Source organism: Typopeltis vanoorti, chromosome 11 (genome assembly GCF_054136105.1).
Source record: "Typopeltis vanoorti isolate ZY-2024b chromosome 11, IOZ_Tvanoo_1.0, whole genome shotgun sequence".
Lineage (NCBI taxonomy): Eukaryota > Metazoa > Arthropoda > Arachnida > Uropygi > Thelyphonidae > Typopeltis > Typopeltis vanoorti.
Genome location: NC_143559.1, coordinates 55,228,190 through 55,245,992, shown reverse-complemented (window position 1 = coordinate 55,245,992; position 17,803 = coordinate 55,228,190). Strand labels below are relative to the sequence as shown.

General features: G+C 36.9%; 1 protein-coding gene across 3 annotated transcripts in view; it reads right to left on the bottom strand.

The window, feature by feature from the left end:
- Nucleotides 1–287: 287 nt before the first annotated feature.
- Nucleotides 288–17,803, bottom strand: part of LOC150101594 (p21-activated protein kinase-interacting protein 1-like) — a 182,238-nt gene continuing 164,722 nt past the window's right edge. For all 3 annotated transcript variants that reach the window (XM_090400702.1, XM_090400705.1, XM_090400704.1), the window contains one exon: nucleotides 288–760. The gene's annotated coding sequence lies outside the window, so the exon portion shown is untranslated. The remainder of the gene's footprint in view (nucleotides 761–17,803) is intronic.

Below are 17,803 nucleotides of genomic sequence, written 5' to 3'. Positions count from 1 at the left end.
ACACTTCTGTGGAAGTTAAGTTTTTGAAATTAAAATATTTTATTACTGATGAAGTATGCCACAGAGCATAAGAAACTAGCAAAACGAAACAATACTGTATTTACTTTTAAGGTTTTAAAGTACATGTGGTAATGACTATAGCAAACACTATTATAAAAAACCACTGGAACAAATAATTGAAAAATCTTGACCTAGTCCCACATCCTCCCAAAACAAAAAAAAATTATGTTTAAAGGAAGTTCAGCACAGTGAGAGTTGGCTGCAAGTGCATTAAAAAGTAATACAAATAGCAGTAAAATACTTGAAATGATTTTATTGAAATGTTTATGTCTTTAGAATACATCAATATGAAAATATATTATGTATAAAATAATCAGACATAGAACATGCAATGAAATGTTTTGAATTGGCTAATGACTTTGTAATTTTTCAATACTTGAATATATTTTTTTCACACTAATGGCCAAATCAGGCAGTCTCAATGACTGTTCATTAACTCATTTTGTGCTGGTTTTCAACACAGTTGAAATAGCTGTGTGCTTGGAGAGTGTCTTCTCAGATCAATTACTATGCATAATTATCCAGCATCTACGAAAAGAGATCTGTACACTTAAAAGAATTTACACTGATTTAGTAAATCTATAAAGTTTTAAAATAAAGATTGCTATCCATGTATAAAACTATTTGTGTTTCTTGGAGTTCTTGCTTCTAAGAATTACTCGACTTTTTCTCTTCTGGGGAAAGTTCTTCACTTCATTATCTAAAATGAAAACAAACTTCGTGTGAAATTTTTACATTTCCTAACGATGCTGTATAAAATATGATTTCTGAAGCTTAGCTAAAAAGAACACAAAAAGGGAGATAAGAAAGAAAATTTCAATAAAATTAAGTACATACTTTTATTACACATAAACATGAATTAACACTCACACACAGCCTCATAGCTTAGCTGATATAGACAAAGCCCTTTGGTTGGCAAAAACTGGATTCAATTCCTGTCTATGATGTAAGGAACCTTTTATCTGGTCTCTTTCGATTAAAGGTGAGTTAGCTGGTCTCATATGGAGATAGAGGGTTTTTTCATCCCTCAGAATAGGCAAACCAGCCCTGTGAACACACATGAATTTCATGTGAGGACCCTATCTCTTCCACATATTGTGGAAGAGATAGGGTTCTGACCACAAGTCATGTCCATAGTTAACCATGAGTCACATCATGGTAGTCAACCTCCTGGATAGGAGACGGCACTCGAATGGGATACACACACACACACTATATATATATATACAAAGCGTGGCTATTAAATAATGAGACTGGTTGCAAAAATGTGGTTTATTATTACAATTGTACAACTTAATTGTTATCTCCTTCAACATACTCCCCTTCTCTATCTATACACCATTACATAAGCAGTGCTGCAAGTCATCAGTCAATGGATGAAGTAAAGGAGAAAACTGCTGTTTTCTCCTTTACTTCATCCATTGACTGAAAAATGGGTACCCATCAATGCGGTTTTCAACTTTGGAAAAAAGGTAAAATCGCATGGAGCTAAGTCCATGAGTAAGGTGGATGGTCCAACACTGGTATCTTCTTATCAGTCAGTGCACTGTGGGCTGGAGCGTTGTCCTGATTGAGAATCCAAGCACTGTTCTTTCACAGATCGGGTTTCTTCTTTCTCACTCGTTCTCTCAGCTTGGCCAGAACCTCTAGGTAATAATGTAGATTAACTGTCTGACCCTCTGGTACCCATTCAACCATTACCATGCGACTGATATATAAAAAAACAAAAAAAAACAATCAGCATTGTCTTTAGTTATGACTTGCTTATTCTTGCTTTTTTCATTCTCGGTGACTTGGGAGTTTTCCAGTGCATCGATTGACTTTTTATTTCTGGATCATAATGGAAAATCCACGTCTCATCACACGTGATGATGATCTTCTCCTGCAAGTCTGGCTCGGCTGTCAGCCGTTCCATGATGTCAGTGCAAATTTGTTTCTGGACGTCTTTCTGCTCCTGACACAAGTTTCTCAAGCAAAATTTGTGGTGCAGTCCCCTTATCAATGTGCACCATGACTGCTATCACCTGAATGCTTAATCGGCGATCATTGCAGACAATTTCATTAATTTTTGCAACGTTTTGTTCGTTTCCTTTTGTTCATGCTGCTCGAGTTTAACGTTACACATTATTCTGGCAAGGCGACTTCATGCAGGGTTCTTTTATAACTGCTACAGACTAACTACAAGTGACAACGAAAAATGCTTATCTCAACTGTTTCTAGAACCTTCAAGGTCATTCAGGGCGCAAGTGCATCCCACTGTTACAAGTACACGATTCTCAGTGCACCTTGTCTTGTTATTTAATAGCCACACCTCGTATTAAAGCTCAGAAAGAGCCAAACAAATACATATATATCAAATCATACATATGTATTTATATCAAATCAAAGCATACTTCCAATTTATAGGATCTCATAAAATTGTGTGATGGGAAGAATGAAAGACAGAGTCATTATTATGCTATTGATTAGTATATTTCTTATAACACAGATAATAATTACATTTCTCCATATAAGCCATATCTTAACTAAATACTAATGCAACACAACAACAACTTTAAATATAGTATACAGTCAGTCCTCAATTTATGATGCATGGAACTTTTGACCATTTGTACTTACAATGACTATCCTATTAATATGTCAGAAGAAACGCCAATACCACCTCATTCAAACCTGAACTTATAGACTAGGGTGGTAATGTTCCTTCAAGATATATTATTAAGTAACACTTTTGCTCAAGATATCACTGAGCAAACGTCTAGGGCAAGAAAACCCTCAGGCTTTTGTAAGGAAAACAATATCTTGCATCGTAAAAAGAATTTAGATGTAAGATTAACATCCACTTTCCAGCCAAAAGGCTGCAGGTTCGAATCCTGCTGTGGGCATGGATGTTTGCGACTGTCTGTGAAAATACTAGTGATAGTGGTGGGAGGAAGATGGTGTTGGTGTAGATAAGGGCTATCCAATCTTAGGTAATCCGATGGCCGCATTAGAAAAAAAAATTTACCTGAAGGCCACATCACAATGCGTATCTAATAATTTGGCGAACAGCAGTGACACAACCTCGAAAGCTGAACAAACGAACAACACTAATTGCACGCTCACGTTCCCCCCATGAGCACCCGGAGCAGCATGCACGTTGGAAGCGTTCTTACAAAACAGTGTAAGAACGCTTCTTTGACACATCTAATATTTGAAAAACATGTGGATATATAGTGATGTAAAAACACCAAATAAAATTATCAACATCGAGATTATCGATTAGTGATAAATATCTAATATGCATTCGATTCAAATTGTTATTTTTTCGCTCGTGAAAATCAAAACCCACAGGCGGGCCGCACAATATCGCACCGTGGGCAGTGCTTTGGACAGCCCTGGTGTAGATGATGCAATTTGCTGTAGTTGGTGGATTGAGTGGTGGAGATGGAGAGTTGGTGCCCTCCCGTGATGAGTCTTTGGACTCCTTGGAGCTGCCATGTATTATTAATAATAATTTGTAAACTAAATATTTTTCATTAATTAATAACTGAAATTATTCTTGCTGGCATGAGTTCCCTTATTCCCTATTCCGATCCAAACCTACAACCACCATTCAAGCTAGGAATGCAGCTCAATATCTCAAGTTAAAATGCCAGATTTTACTCAGCCTACCGTTTGTAACTGAAAAATCATCAACTCTATAGCAGCTTTTCAGGGTAAAGCTGTTGGACAAAGCTTCTGCTTTTTTTTTTTTTTTTGTTTCCACATCTTTTTCATCCTGATGGAACAATAATAACATCTTCCAAAGATATAGCAGAAGACATCTTAGCATTAGTTTTTCCTCCTCCAACTCATGTCTTGTTTAGACAACCAAGATAAATCTCTCATACTATTTCTCTGATCTTTTGCCAGGACATCAGAAAAATATTCAATAGTCTTGATAATAATAAGTCTCTGGGCCAGACATACTAAAAGTTTGTGATCAAGAAACTTGGCTTCTCTGATCTTTTGCCAGGACATCAGAAAAATATTCAATAGTCTTGATAATAATAAGTCTCTGGGCCAGACATACTAAAAGTTTGTGATCAAGAAACTTGGCTTTATAAGCTGTCATATTACCATCAGGCATCTATCCACAAATCAAGCTCAATTTATCCAGCCTGTTCTTAAAAAAAGGTAGATAAATATTAGCTATCAAACTATCATCCCACTGTCCTCAAAAGTGAATAAGAAGGTCAACAACCAGTTTCTTCACTACCTAGAGACTTATGAATTAATTAACGATCCACAATATGGAATATGCCAATTTCATTCTACAGACAACCTTGCTACTAACTTTAACCAACTTTAGACACAGGCCATGGAAAGTAATGTAGTTGCTCTTGATATTTCCTGACATTGTGGTTGTCTTACCACCCACCATCATATGCTCTCCCCCCCCTACCTTTTGTTAGCAAAATAGCCAGATTTTTTTCTGGTCATTCATTTCATGTCATGGTAGATAGTTCCCTCTTGTGTGATTTTTCCAACAATGGAGTGTCCAAGGCTCTGTGATTAACCTACACTCTTCCTCCTATATGAATCATCATCTTCTGCTAATGCTCAGTCTTAATCATAGCTTTGCTGATGGTTCCATTCCATTCCTCTTCATTTACAAAATCTTGAAGTGCTCCGATGACTCTACTGATCTTCTATTGCCAATGCTTCAAATACTGATCTTCTAGCCATTCTTGAATATGATAAAGATAATTTAATGAATTTTAATACTACCAGAACACAATGTCAACTTATATTCAGAAAGAAAGGCCATGACTCGCTTTTCTTCACTTCTGATAACATTCCACTGCCAACCAACCAAAAATGGGTAGACTTTGACATCTAGCCTATCTTGGCATAAACACATGCCCACATAGCTTTACCATCTCCAAAAGCTTGGTATTCTTTTTTTTTGTTCCAAACAATACTTCTATTCTGCTCAACTTCTAACACTTCATAAATCCCAAACCCACCAAATCTTAAAATATTGTTGGAGGTGGTGCACAAAAAACATTCCATGAAATACAAAACAGTATTCAGAAGGTATTTTCTTAATAGTGACCTCCATTCAAAAGAACACAGGCAGCTACTGATCAATATCCAAGTATGGATCTGATTCAAACTCCATGAACCAACTTCTTATCCTTTTCCTTCATTCATATACCTGTTCTTTGAAACTATTTTCCTCAATAAATATGTTAACAGATTCCTTCTTTCCTATCTTCTTCATACACTAAGGGTTCTTCTTACATCCCCTCCTCACTCCCATATAGCAAAAAAATTCTCTTAGATTACCTTTAACCTGCTTTTCATAGTCAGTCTGTTTTTGTCATCTTTATTGTAGCTGTCACTTTCTTAGCCTGCTTCTTATACTGCTCCTGGACTTAGATCACCATTCTGTTAGTATTCAATCCATATTTTCCCTTATGCAATTCCTAATTTTAAGTCCTGTTTATCCATTTAACACTTATATGATTTATTCTCCTGATTTAGGGATGCAGTTAACTATACCTTCCTTCAGACATTCTTTAACCATTTCCCATGCATTGCTAATTCTTCTATCATTGAAATTTTCATGCTAAGGAACTGCTTCCAGCTGTATATGGTTAAGTTTTTGAAAGAGAGGTTCCACTGGAATAAAGATTATAGGTGCTATTGGTTAAAATTTTAATGATGCCATATAGTTGAAAGGGGTGGTGATGAGAAAGTTTGTGAATGTATCTGCCTGTGTGAGTGGGTTTTCTATATACAGTTAAGGAAAGGTTACCATTTGGAGGGCATGTCACTCAGGTGTTTAGGAAGGGTAAACTATTGTTATTTTCATTTTCTATCATAAACTGGATTCTTGGATGTAGCCTATTGAGGTGACTGAGGAAGGAGTCTAATGTGTCTGGGCCATGGGGCCAAACAGAGAATCCACCATCTACGTATCTTAGCTAGATAGAAGGTTTGAGAGGGGCTGATCTATGGCTCGTTTTTCAAAATTTTCCATGTAAAAATTGGCAAGCAGGGAGTGAGGAAACCATAGCAATTCCCTCTGTTTGTAAATTTTGTCCTTCCAAGAAAAATAAAAAGAATTGATGGCAAAGGAAAAGAGATCTAAGATATATTAGAAGGAAAATCGTCTTTTTGAGTGTTAAGGTGTCATTTAAGGGAATATTGGTCAACAGTGAGTAGAGTTTTTTTTATATAGGATGTGGTAAGTCCAATGATGGGTAAAAGTTTGCCAGCTGTTTTCACAATTTGTTGCATTGAGCATCAGTGGAATCTACTATAGATCTTAGTGGGGAAGAGGAAATTAGGTTTGTGAATTTTAGATACACCATATATCCAGTGAGATAGGGAGAACTGGGGGGGGGGGGACAGAGAGTTTATTTGTAATGTCCAGCAGCAGTGGGATTGTGACTAAGTCAGATGTAAGTAGTGCAATCTCAGAGAATAATATATATTTTCTGATTATATTCCATTGCATTGAGGACAACTATGACATTGCCTTTATCTACTCTGGTGATGACAGCTTTTTAATCTTTTCATAACTTTCTGAGAGCAGCAAATTGACCAGAAGCCAGATTACTTTTAGGAGGCAATGACCGAGAGAGGATACTGGCGACAAGTCTGATGTTTGCAAATTCTGGAGACGAGTGACAGATTCTGCATTCTACATTGTATGTTTGTGATTGTTGTGGAAATACTGGTGGTAGTGGCCGGTACATGGCATTGGTGTAGTTGCAGTTAGTTGTAGTTGGTGGATTGAGTGGTGGAGGTAGAGTTGAAGAGTAGTGCCCTTCTTTGATGAGTCTTTGGATTCCTGAAAGTGTCATGTAATAATAATAATAATGTTAGGTCTAGCAACGGCACTTCTAGTGTGACAGCAAAATTGTAGCCAAGGCTTTTACTAGATCTAACATTCTTGCTGGGGTGCTTAAGGTTTAAAGCTGTATAACTGAGAGGAGACCTCCACATAGCCTTTAAAGGAATGTGGAGAACCGATCAGGGCTTCTGACCTAATGTTCAATCCTCACCTTCTCGTGGTGCACCCTGTTGGGTATCTACCTGGATGCTGAACAAACGAGGATGGGCTGACAATTTGGGATGTAGCCAATCAAATTGCATTCTTATTGGCTTAAACCAATATACAAAATGATGGTACAACATGACAAAATTTCATGCCGGTTGGGGAGTCGCCCGGTTAAACAAGGTACCTGTTGTTTTCGCCAGGGAATAAGGGCGAACAGCAAAAAGTCAGCTACTCAAACAAATCTGAAAGCACACCCCAACTCAACATCACCAGAGTTAAAGATCGGTACTATCAACATAAGAAGACCGAATGGCAAACAAATGGAGCTAGATGAGGAATTAGATAAGTACCAGATCGACATAATAGGGGTGACTGAAACAAAAAAGACCAAAACTGGTGAGATCTTTCTGAGCAATAAATACAAAATGTTATATTCAGTAAATGACAATCAAGGAAAAGAAGGAGTAGCCATAGCATTCAACACAAAATACGAGGCTAATTTTCTTGAATGGCAGGAAGTCTCAAGTAGAGTGATGTGGGCAATTATCAGAATTGGGAATTCGACAATGAGACTTATTTGTGCCTATGGTGCCACAGAAGGTTCTACTAAGGTAGAAGTGGAGGAATTTTTTGAGGCTCTAGAGAAAGTTACTGACACAATGAAAAAGGAAAAGTTGGTCCTTTCCCTGTTGGGGATCTAAATAGCAAAGTAGGAAATGATTGTGAGACATACAAAAATATATTGGGAAAATTTGGAGAAAAGAGAGCAAAGCTAATAATAATGGCAAATACCTGTTGGATTTCTGCTCAGGACATGGACTGGTTATTACTAACTCCATGTTCCAACATAAAAATGTGCACAAATTCACATGGAGAGAAGAAGCAAGGAATAAGAAAAGTCTAATTGACTATTATTGTTGATAGTGATGTTTCTCCCTAATGCAGGACACCAGAGTGTACAGAGGATTTGAAACCAGAAGTGATCACTATTTAGTCTTGAGCAGGATAAAATTGAATTTCATATTGAAAAGAATAACATGTAAGAAAGTTTTAAAGCGAATAAAAATTGAGCAGCACTCAGATGTGAACTGAAGACTAAAATACACAAAGATTACTGAAGAAAAAATGAAAGAGTTTGAGAACATGAACCAAACTATGAAGAAAACTCTGATTGATTCAGCCAGAGAGGCATGTGGTGAGGTAGTCAGCAAGGATAGAAAAATTAGAACTGCATGGTGGACACAGGAATTTAAAGAGGCAGTGAAGGAAAAGAAGAAAGCATATCAAAAGTTCCTGGCAAATAAGTCAGCTTTTGTTCTTAGAAAATACAGAGACAAATGTAAGAAAGCGAAACATTGTGTAAAACTAGCTAAACAGAAGTCATGGGAAGACTTTGGTAAGAACATAGAAAATAAATATCAAGAAGGTAGCAAGATATTCAGGAGGTTGTTGAAGAAGCTCAGAAATGGAGGAAACAGTGTTGTAAAAGAAATTAGAGATGATAAAGGTGACAAAAACTAGAGAAAAAGATATCCTTGAAGTATGGAGTAATTACTTCAAAAAATTGCTAAATGAAAAGAATATTTAGAAAATATTCTTTTCATATATTTTTAAAAAATTCATTTAAATGAAAATTAGAAAAAAACAAGCAGTAATAGCACAGTGGTAAAAAACACTCAACAGGCATACAGTCAGGAATACATATCCATACTACTTGAAGTAGAAAAAGCCATCAAAGGCTTGAAATGTGGAAAGGCAGCAGGACTAGATGATAATCGACCAGAAATGGTGAAGTATGGTGGTATAAAAGACTTACAGTGGCTGCACTGCATAGTTCAGAAAGCCTGGACAGATGGACAAATTCCTGATGATTGGAGTAGAGCTGTAATAGTACTCATATATAAAAAGGGAAATAAAACTGAATGTGAGAATTACAGAGGTATTTCCCTACTGAGTGTTCCTGGCAAGATCTATGCAAGTATACTTGAGAAACGGTTGAGAAGAATTGTGAAGAAAAGCTTGGTGACGAAGAAGCTGGATTCAGGCCAAATAAAGGCTGTCAGGATCAGATCCTCACTTTACGACAAATAGCTGAGAAAGCATGGGAATATAACAAAGATCTGTATTCAAGTTTTGTAGATCTGGAAAAGGCATGACAAGATGTCAAGAGAGAAGCTATTCAATACACTACAGTTATAAGTTGTAAATGGGACATTATATCAAGTAATACTTAGTCTTTATTTAAGTTGTAAGTCAGCAGTTAGAATTGAAGGAAGTACAGGAAGATGGTTTAATGTTAAATCTGGTGTGAGACAAGGATGCACATTATCCTCTCTGTTATTCATTATCTATATGGATCACATTATGAAGGAAAGTGGTATTAAACATGATATCAGAATTGGAGATGTTAATGTTAGCTCTTCGCTTTATGCAGATGATGTTATTCTTCTAAATAAATCCGCTACAAGTCTGCATGATTCCCTGACAAAATGGAATAACTGTTGTAATAGATATGGTATGAAGGTCAGCAGTAAAAAGACAAAGACAATGAAAATAGGTAGAATTGTTGAAAATGTCAACTGTGTTTTTGAACGGGGAACCTGTGGAACAAGTAAAACATTTTAGCTACTTAGGCACGATTTTTAGTGAGGATGGTAAAGTAAATATGGAAATAGACAAAAGAATCAACAAAGCTGGCATGATAGGCAGTCATTTGAATAAATTCATATGGAATAAGAAAGAAATTAGTCGGACCACTAAATTAGCTGTACAAAGACAGTGTTCAAACCAGTTTTAACTTATGGAACTGAGAGCTAGGTCAGAAGTAAAACATTTGACCAAAGACTAGAGACCGCAGATATGAGAGTCCTGAGAAAGATTAGAGGCGTGAACAGATGGCATCCATGGCAATATCATATTAAAAATGAGGATATTAGGAAAGAAATTGACATTGTCAGCATCCAGGAATATGTCAGCAGAGCTAATATCAGGTGGTATGGTCACTTAAACAGAATGGACGAGGAAAGATTAGCAAAACAAGTGTTCTCTGCAAGGTTGGCAGGAAAACGACCCAGAGGAAGACCAAGATATAGGTGGATTGATACGGTAAAGTGCCTTAGACAATAGAAATATAAGATATGATAATGTTGGAGTCTTGACAAGTAACAGACTGATTTGCAGGAAAATTGTAGATAGGAAGTTAGTAATGATGTAAATTTTTCACGTAGTACTATCATATTCTGTACACCTCTTGAGGGTACATGTCAGGAATTTGAGGATGATGATGCTCATTCTTGCTCTATTAGTCTCAGCACATGCTACTTAAGGCAGTTATTCCTCAGTACCGTATAAATTATCTTTTTATCAATTTGCAAATTATATCACTCCAATATATATTCCCATAATTGAAATTGTCCATACTGATAATTCCACTTGCATCTGTAAAATGTATCTGTCTATGCAGATCACAATCCTCTTCAGAAGAACCTGGCTGGTAACAGCATCTAGCTATATATTTTATTCTGTTGTAGACTTTACCTCATGCCAAACAGCCTCAATCCCTATTTCCTGTGTTACTCATACTACCATCATTTGGTATTTCTAATCTAGTTGGATTTAATCCTTCTGCAATCAACAGCAATAATTCCCCACATATTCTGCATATACTGTACCTATCACATTCCATTCCTGTAAGAATATCTTCTTCTCTTAGCCAAGTCTCACTATAATGCCAATAAATTTTGGCACTATATCATTTACCAAAGCTAAAAATTCACCACCTTTATTTCTGATTCTTCTGGCTGATGCACATTCAAGTAAGTCTTAAAACCTAACTGGTTCAAATAAGCAGGCAGAGTTGACACATTAAGCAAATTCCTCACTCCACTGTTGAAATCTGATCTTCTGGTTTGACAAAATTTTAATTTTATATGCAAAGTAAAGAATTAGATAAATTAATGTAATATAGAAATTCTGTCATTAATCAAATATTACAGTATCTGCTATGGAATGTGGCATTCCATTCTTTTCCTAATGTTAGTTTCCTAAAATGAAAGTTGAACTAAATTTGGTGTGATTTCTTGGTAACTGAAACACAATGGCAAATGTCAACAGTCTTTTATTCAATTATAAATTAAATTAAATAAGAAGAAACCATTTTATGCTTTTATTCTAAAAGGAAAAAGGTTATTTCCCTGTAAGGAAATAGATTATTTCCCTCCCCTCCTTTCAAAATCAGTAGACAGCTAGCCTCAAGTCTTAGCTATCGTTACTTGTGATTGTTGGAGCCAAAATTATAGCCAAAGTAGCTAAGGCTGTGAAGTCAGTGCATCACATCTGTAAAACATGCATGTTCTTCTGATTGATTGGTTTGCTGGAAGAAAACCCTGAGTTTCCATGATGAGGGGGGGGGGGAAACCTGCTAATTCCATGTGCAACTGGCTAATTCACCGTCAGATGAAAAAAAAAATCGCTATAAAAGTTCTTTGAATCCCAGATGAGATTTGAACTCAGGACTTTCCAATGAAATGGCATCAATGATACCAGTTGAGCTATAGAAGCTTAGCCTTTATTGATAGCAGAGTCCAAGCCATCAAGGACAAGACAACTGTTAGTATCATGTGATCTTAAATCCTAAGAGATATATTATATTATTGGGTATATTATTAAGAGATATATTATTGGGCAAAAGAGTATGAATTCAACAAAGTTTATGAACTGCATGGTTAAAAACACAAGCTTCCAGGAGAAAAACCTACTTGACTGTGCCATTTATTTTAGATGATCATCCTATAAAAATAAAGTTGTTAAGAAATTTGAAAAACTCCAAAGTGATAAGGATGTTTATACCTTTTTAGTCTTGCTTGGAAACTACATAGGTTATTTAGATAATTTCAGATATTATGATTACATATCCTCATCATTAAACTGCTCAAGTCACTGCAATTTTTTCACCTATTTATCTATCTCAACAAAGGTCGAAACTAGTCTGGCCCTTCCCTTAATGCATAACATTATACATATCCGCAAGGAGATGTGCTTTGCATTATGGGAGATACTAAGATAGGAGTGATGTTAGCTTGGTCTACCTTTGCTACGAGTTGCCCAGTGTTGTACTACCTTACCCCAGTCCTGAAGATATTTTCAGGCGCAAACTTTGTTTGCTCACACTTGGATAAATGATTAAACTAAATTTATTATAGTCTAACCAAGCGAAAAATAAACCCTCAACATCTTTCTCTAAATCCAAAGTAATTTAATAAAAAGGTGGCACACCGTTTGGCAACTCCTATAGGTAAAGATGACCTCGCCATTGCTTCTGCCTGGTATCTCCACCTTTGGGCCTGGCTCCCACTGAAGAGACCTCAATAAAGGTTGAAACTAGTCTGGGTAGTGGCCCTTCCCTTAATGCATAACATTATACATATCTGCAAGGAGATGTGTTTTGCATTATGGGAGATACTGAGATAGGAGTGATGTTAGCTTGGTCCACCTTTACTACGAGTTGCCTGGTGTTGTACTACCTTACCCCAGTCCTGAAGATATTTTCAGGCGCAAACTTTGTTTGCTCACACTTGGATAAATGATTAAACTAAATTTATTATAGTCTAACCAAGCGAAAAATAAACCCTCAACATCTTTCTCTAAATCCAAAGTAATTTAATAAAAAGGTGGCACACCGTTTGGCAACTCCTATAGGTAAAGATGACCTCGCCATTGCTTCTGCCTGGTATCTCCACCTTTGGGCCTGGCTCCCACTGAAGAGACCTCAATAAAGGTTGAAACTAGTCTGGGTAGTGGCCCTTCCCTTAATGCATAACATTATACATATCTGCAAGGAGATGTGTTTTGCATTATGGGAGATACTGAGATAGGAGTGATGTTAGCTTGGTCCACCTTTACTACGAGTTGCCTGGTGTTGTACTACCTTACCCCAGTCCTGAAGATATTTTCAGGTGCAAACTTTGTTTGCTCACACTTGGATAAAGGATTAAACTAAATTTATTATATCTATACTATAGTTTCATTAGTGTAACCCACACCTTTTACAATTTATTTTTATTTTGTACATCACGTTTCCTGTTCTAATTTCTCAAAACATGGCCATATAGTGTAATATATTTGTCCTTTCTCTATTACATAAATTATAGGGTATCAGTCTTTTCAGTAAGGTTCATAATGCAATTTTTTTTCCCTATTAGAATTTTTATCTACAGATGATCCATAAAACACAAAATGATTAAACATCAGCGTGATACTTTTTTAGAACTGGGATAATTAATTACTTATGCCTAGATACCACCTGAACTGTATTTACCATCTGTGGTGGCAATTTGCTATTTATAAAACAATCATGCTATTTATCAGCAAAGGACAAATAAAATGCAAAAAACACTTATTACTATTGCAAGGAGTCAGGGACTAATCAAGAGAGGCCATCCATCACCAAACCAGCTCGTTTCTTAAACTCATTCACACCAGATGTAATTACCACTTCAACAAGCAAACTGTTCCACTCTCTGACTGCTATGTGAGGGTAAAACCTCACCTCTTGCTCCTTTCTTAACTGCGCACAAACTTAACATCAATACCCCATCGTTCTCTCTCTCCCCACCTTCCATATAATGAAAATTTTCAGACAGTATGCTACAACATCCTTTCTGAAGTTTATAGACCTCTAATTACCCTTCTTTCTTCTGGTTACTGGCATCTTTAGTACAGAGACTCTCAATCTGTTCTCATAACCTACGTTCCATAATCCTGATATATTATTAACTTTTTCATTTGACCCTTTCCACAGCTTCTTCAACCCTAGTTGTGCAGGTAATTCATATCAAGGCCTTGTAAAAAGGAAAAGGAACTTCCTTATACTTGCATTTCAATGCTCATTTTGACATTGTAATTATCCTCCCAATTGTATGGTATGGTGAAAAAAAAAAAAATTAAAAAGTACTGACCTTTGACACCCCTCCCCTCAGTACACATGCTATGAGATAAGCTGTTCGACAGCATGCACATTAATAGAAGATCATGTGTATAGCATATGCCATTACATTTAGCTGAAGCAATGGTGTTGACATTAGAAGAAAAGATGTTTATTGCTGAGCATTATTTTTGTTCATACAAAGTTGGTAGAGCAAATGGTCCAAGTCTAAGACATGTCTGTGAGCAGTTTGTTCATTGTTTCCATAATGATAATGTTATTGCTCCAAGCAATAGCATTATCATTGCTGGACAATGACTATGAAGATCTGTCCTTGCTCCATACTGTTTTGCTTGTGGTTGTTGGATGAAGCCCATCTCCATCTAAGCATTCACCTAAACAGACCAACTTACAGCTTTCTTGGTTTCTCGAGACCTGAATTCGTCCAAGAGAAACCTTGGACAATTGGGTCCTACTTCACTGAAGAGGGTGTTGTAACCATGACCTTGAATAGCGAATGCTACATGGAGAATGTGTTTGTTCTGTTCACTCAGGATTTGCATAAGATGTGTTGTGCAAAAATCATTACATTCCACACACAAGTTTTCCAACAGGACAGAGCAACTTGTCCCACATCACGGGGTTCTGGAATCTATTTATCAGAACACATCCCCGGGAGGCTCATTTCGAGGATCACAGAATTCCTGTACCCTTCATGTTCTCCTGATCTTATACCACTTGATGCCTTTGTTTGGTGTTTATTGCAAGAATGGGTATTCCACCACGATCCACTTCCAACCCTTGATGAATTAAGGAATAAAATGACACGATATGTCCAGCAGATGTCCCAACCATTGTTCTCCAAGATGGCAGAGAACCTTCGCATGCGATACGAAACCGGTCTTGGAAGACAAGGTGTCCATTTTGAGCACGTAATTTACTGTCATTAATGATTTATTCGACCAAGATACCACCGATATTGTGGATGTTCATATCATCATGTGTAAACATATATTTCTTTGTTAATAAACCCGTTAACTCCATAATATATATTGTTGTAGTTATTCAGTACTGGTTTTTTGCACTATACTATATTTGCATTTTGCTATATTACCTCTGAAATTCAAATTCCTCTCCATTATAATTCCAAAGTCCATAGGCTAATCAGTTTATTATAGCATAATCTGCCAATGGAAATTTCATCACATCAAAATGCACAACTTTACGCTTACCAACACTGAATAGATAGGCATTATCTGATGTTTCAGGTTATTCAAATCATTCTTCAAGTGCTGGATATTAGTAGTAACTTGATTGCCTTGCCTACCTATCTTCGATCATCAGAAAACAATTGAACATCACCTGCTAGATTCTTCCCAATATCATTAGTGTACAGATCGAATAACAGTGAGCAAAGGAATAATCCCTGGGATATACCACTGGTCACCTAAGTCTGGCTGCTTTACATCCACTGTAGGCCACTTCCTGATACCTGTCTATCAACCATCACTTATCGATGTCACGAGTTTATATTCCAATCTCATATTCTCCATTTTACACAACAGCTTTTCATGTGGTATTCTATCAAATGCCTTTTCAAATTCCAACAATATCATAATGAATCCAATCGTTTTATCTGCTTCAGTCACAATATTGTTATAAAACATGACCTCCCTTTAGTAAACCTATGCTGTTCTTGCAGAGTATGGCTTGTCTGTGAACCCAAACTAGTCCCATTGTTATACAAAATTGTTGTTGTTTTGGTACTGTGGCAAATAGTTTTTGTGCTTTGAGGATGATGGATATAATATCAGCGAAAATCAGCAAATAAGTTAATATTTTTCTTATCATTCTGTGTTGTCATCAATACCATGAAAATAAATAACATGCACTGTGAACACAAAGCCTTTCCATGCTATTGCCAAATACTTATGCAAATACAAAAGCTCTTCAACCTCATTCTAATGCACCTCTGATCTTCATCCAATGAAGTAGCATTGTGCACCATGTGACATACACCTGATTGATAGACCTTGGCAAAGTGAGCATTCTTTATTTGAGCAACACATTTGTTTCTCACAGAATGATATTCAGTGATGTTATTCTTCCACATTTATTCTTTCTTTTACTTGCAGCATAATGATAAAATTCTTCTGGATTGCTGTTAGCCTGCATTATTTATATATATATATATATACTGGGTAGCCATAAAATAACTTTCCCTCTTTGGAGGCAACTGTAGCTAAAACCAATAAAAGGAATGAGACCAAATTTTATATTGAGACTTGAAGGCATGGGGAGATGATTTCCACAAAAAAAAAAAAAAAAAAAAAAAAAAAGATTTAGTACCAAAAGTCGCCGACAGGGAAAATTTTGGTGCAGGTGGAGGCGAAAACAAGCAGATAATTACATTAAAGGCAGATAAAATGGAATAATGACATTTCAATGGTGTAAGCGACAGCCACGTCACTCAATCCAGCTGGATATGTGGTGCGTTACAATGATAATAAGAATAATAATAATTAAACTAAAACAACAACTTGCGAGAGAGACAGAAATTAATGTAGTGATTTAACTCACAGGAAATATGTTTTATTCATCAGAATCAGGGTCCCCTGGACCACATACACGATTTTCAATGTGCTGACCTTTCTTGTGTGCAACAAATTGCATCTGGTGTGCAACATGCTCTACAGCTGAGCGTAAGGAGTTGGATTGGATGTTCCTAACAGCCCGTTTTATGTTCTCTTTCAAGACATGCAAGTTGGGAACACCAACAACATACACAACGGATTTCAAATACCCCCCCCCCCCCCACCACCACAGCCAAAAGTCACATGGAGTGAAGTCCAGGGATCGAGGAGGCCATGTCGTCGGAAAGAACCGATTACCCTCTCATTACTGAAATGCTGACGTAAAAGGCACTGTAATGAACGTTCAATGTGTGGCCGTGCTCCATCCTGCATAAAAATTATGGAGTCCAAACATCGTCTTTGCTGCAATGCAGGAATGACAAAATTTTCCAGCATTCGTCGATAAATCTCTCCAGTAATGGAACAGGTTACAGAACCTGTAGGGGTAATACGCTCAAAAAAGTATGGTACTATTATGAAATCGGCTGTGAAGTCACACCACACGGTTACTTTTGGAGAATGCAGTGGTACTTGCTGGATGCTTGGGGTTTTTAAGATGCCCAAATTCTGCAGTTGTGAGTGTTGACCGACCCATTCAGATAAAAATGAGCCTCATCACCCCACAATATTCTCCAAGGCCAGTCATTGTTGACCTCCATTCGGGCAAGAAATGTTAGCATGAAGGTCATGCGCTTATCATAATCTGCGGTAGTTAGTGCTTGCACACGACTGAACGTATACGGATAAAAGTGAAGCATTTTCCGTAAGATTTTCCAGACTGTACCATAAGCCTTATCAAGTTTGCGAGGTATGGCACGAGCGCTTGGACCAGTACTGGTCCCTGTGTTGAACACCACAGTAGCAATTTGTTACTGTCTCTTCTTGCACTGCTTTCCATCCTCTGCCAGGTCTAACTCCTAGTGATCCAGTTTCTTCAAATTTCTTAATCATAGCTCTCAGTGCTACAGCTGACATAGGACCTGTATGCAGGTTATGAAGCCTTCTAAATTATTGAAGGGCAGTTTAAAGTAAAACAACTTAACAAGTAAAGCATGCCGAGGCAAGGTAGGATGCATATTGAGCACAATTCGTCAGTCATTTGAATGACTGCCTGAACGTTCCCAATCCCTTTTTAAGTGGAATTGGTGATGA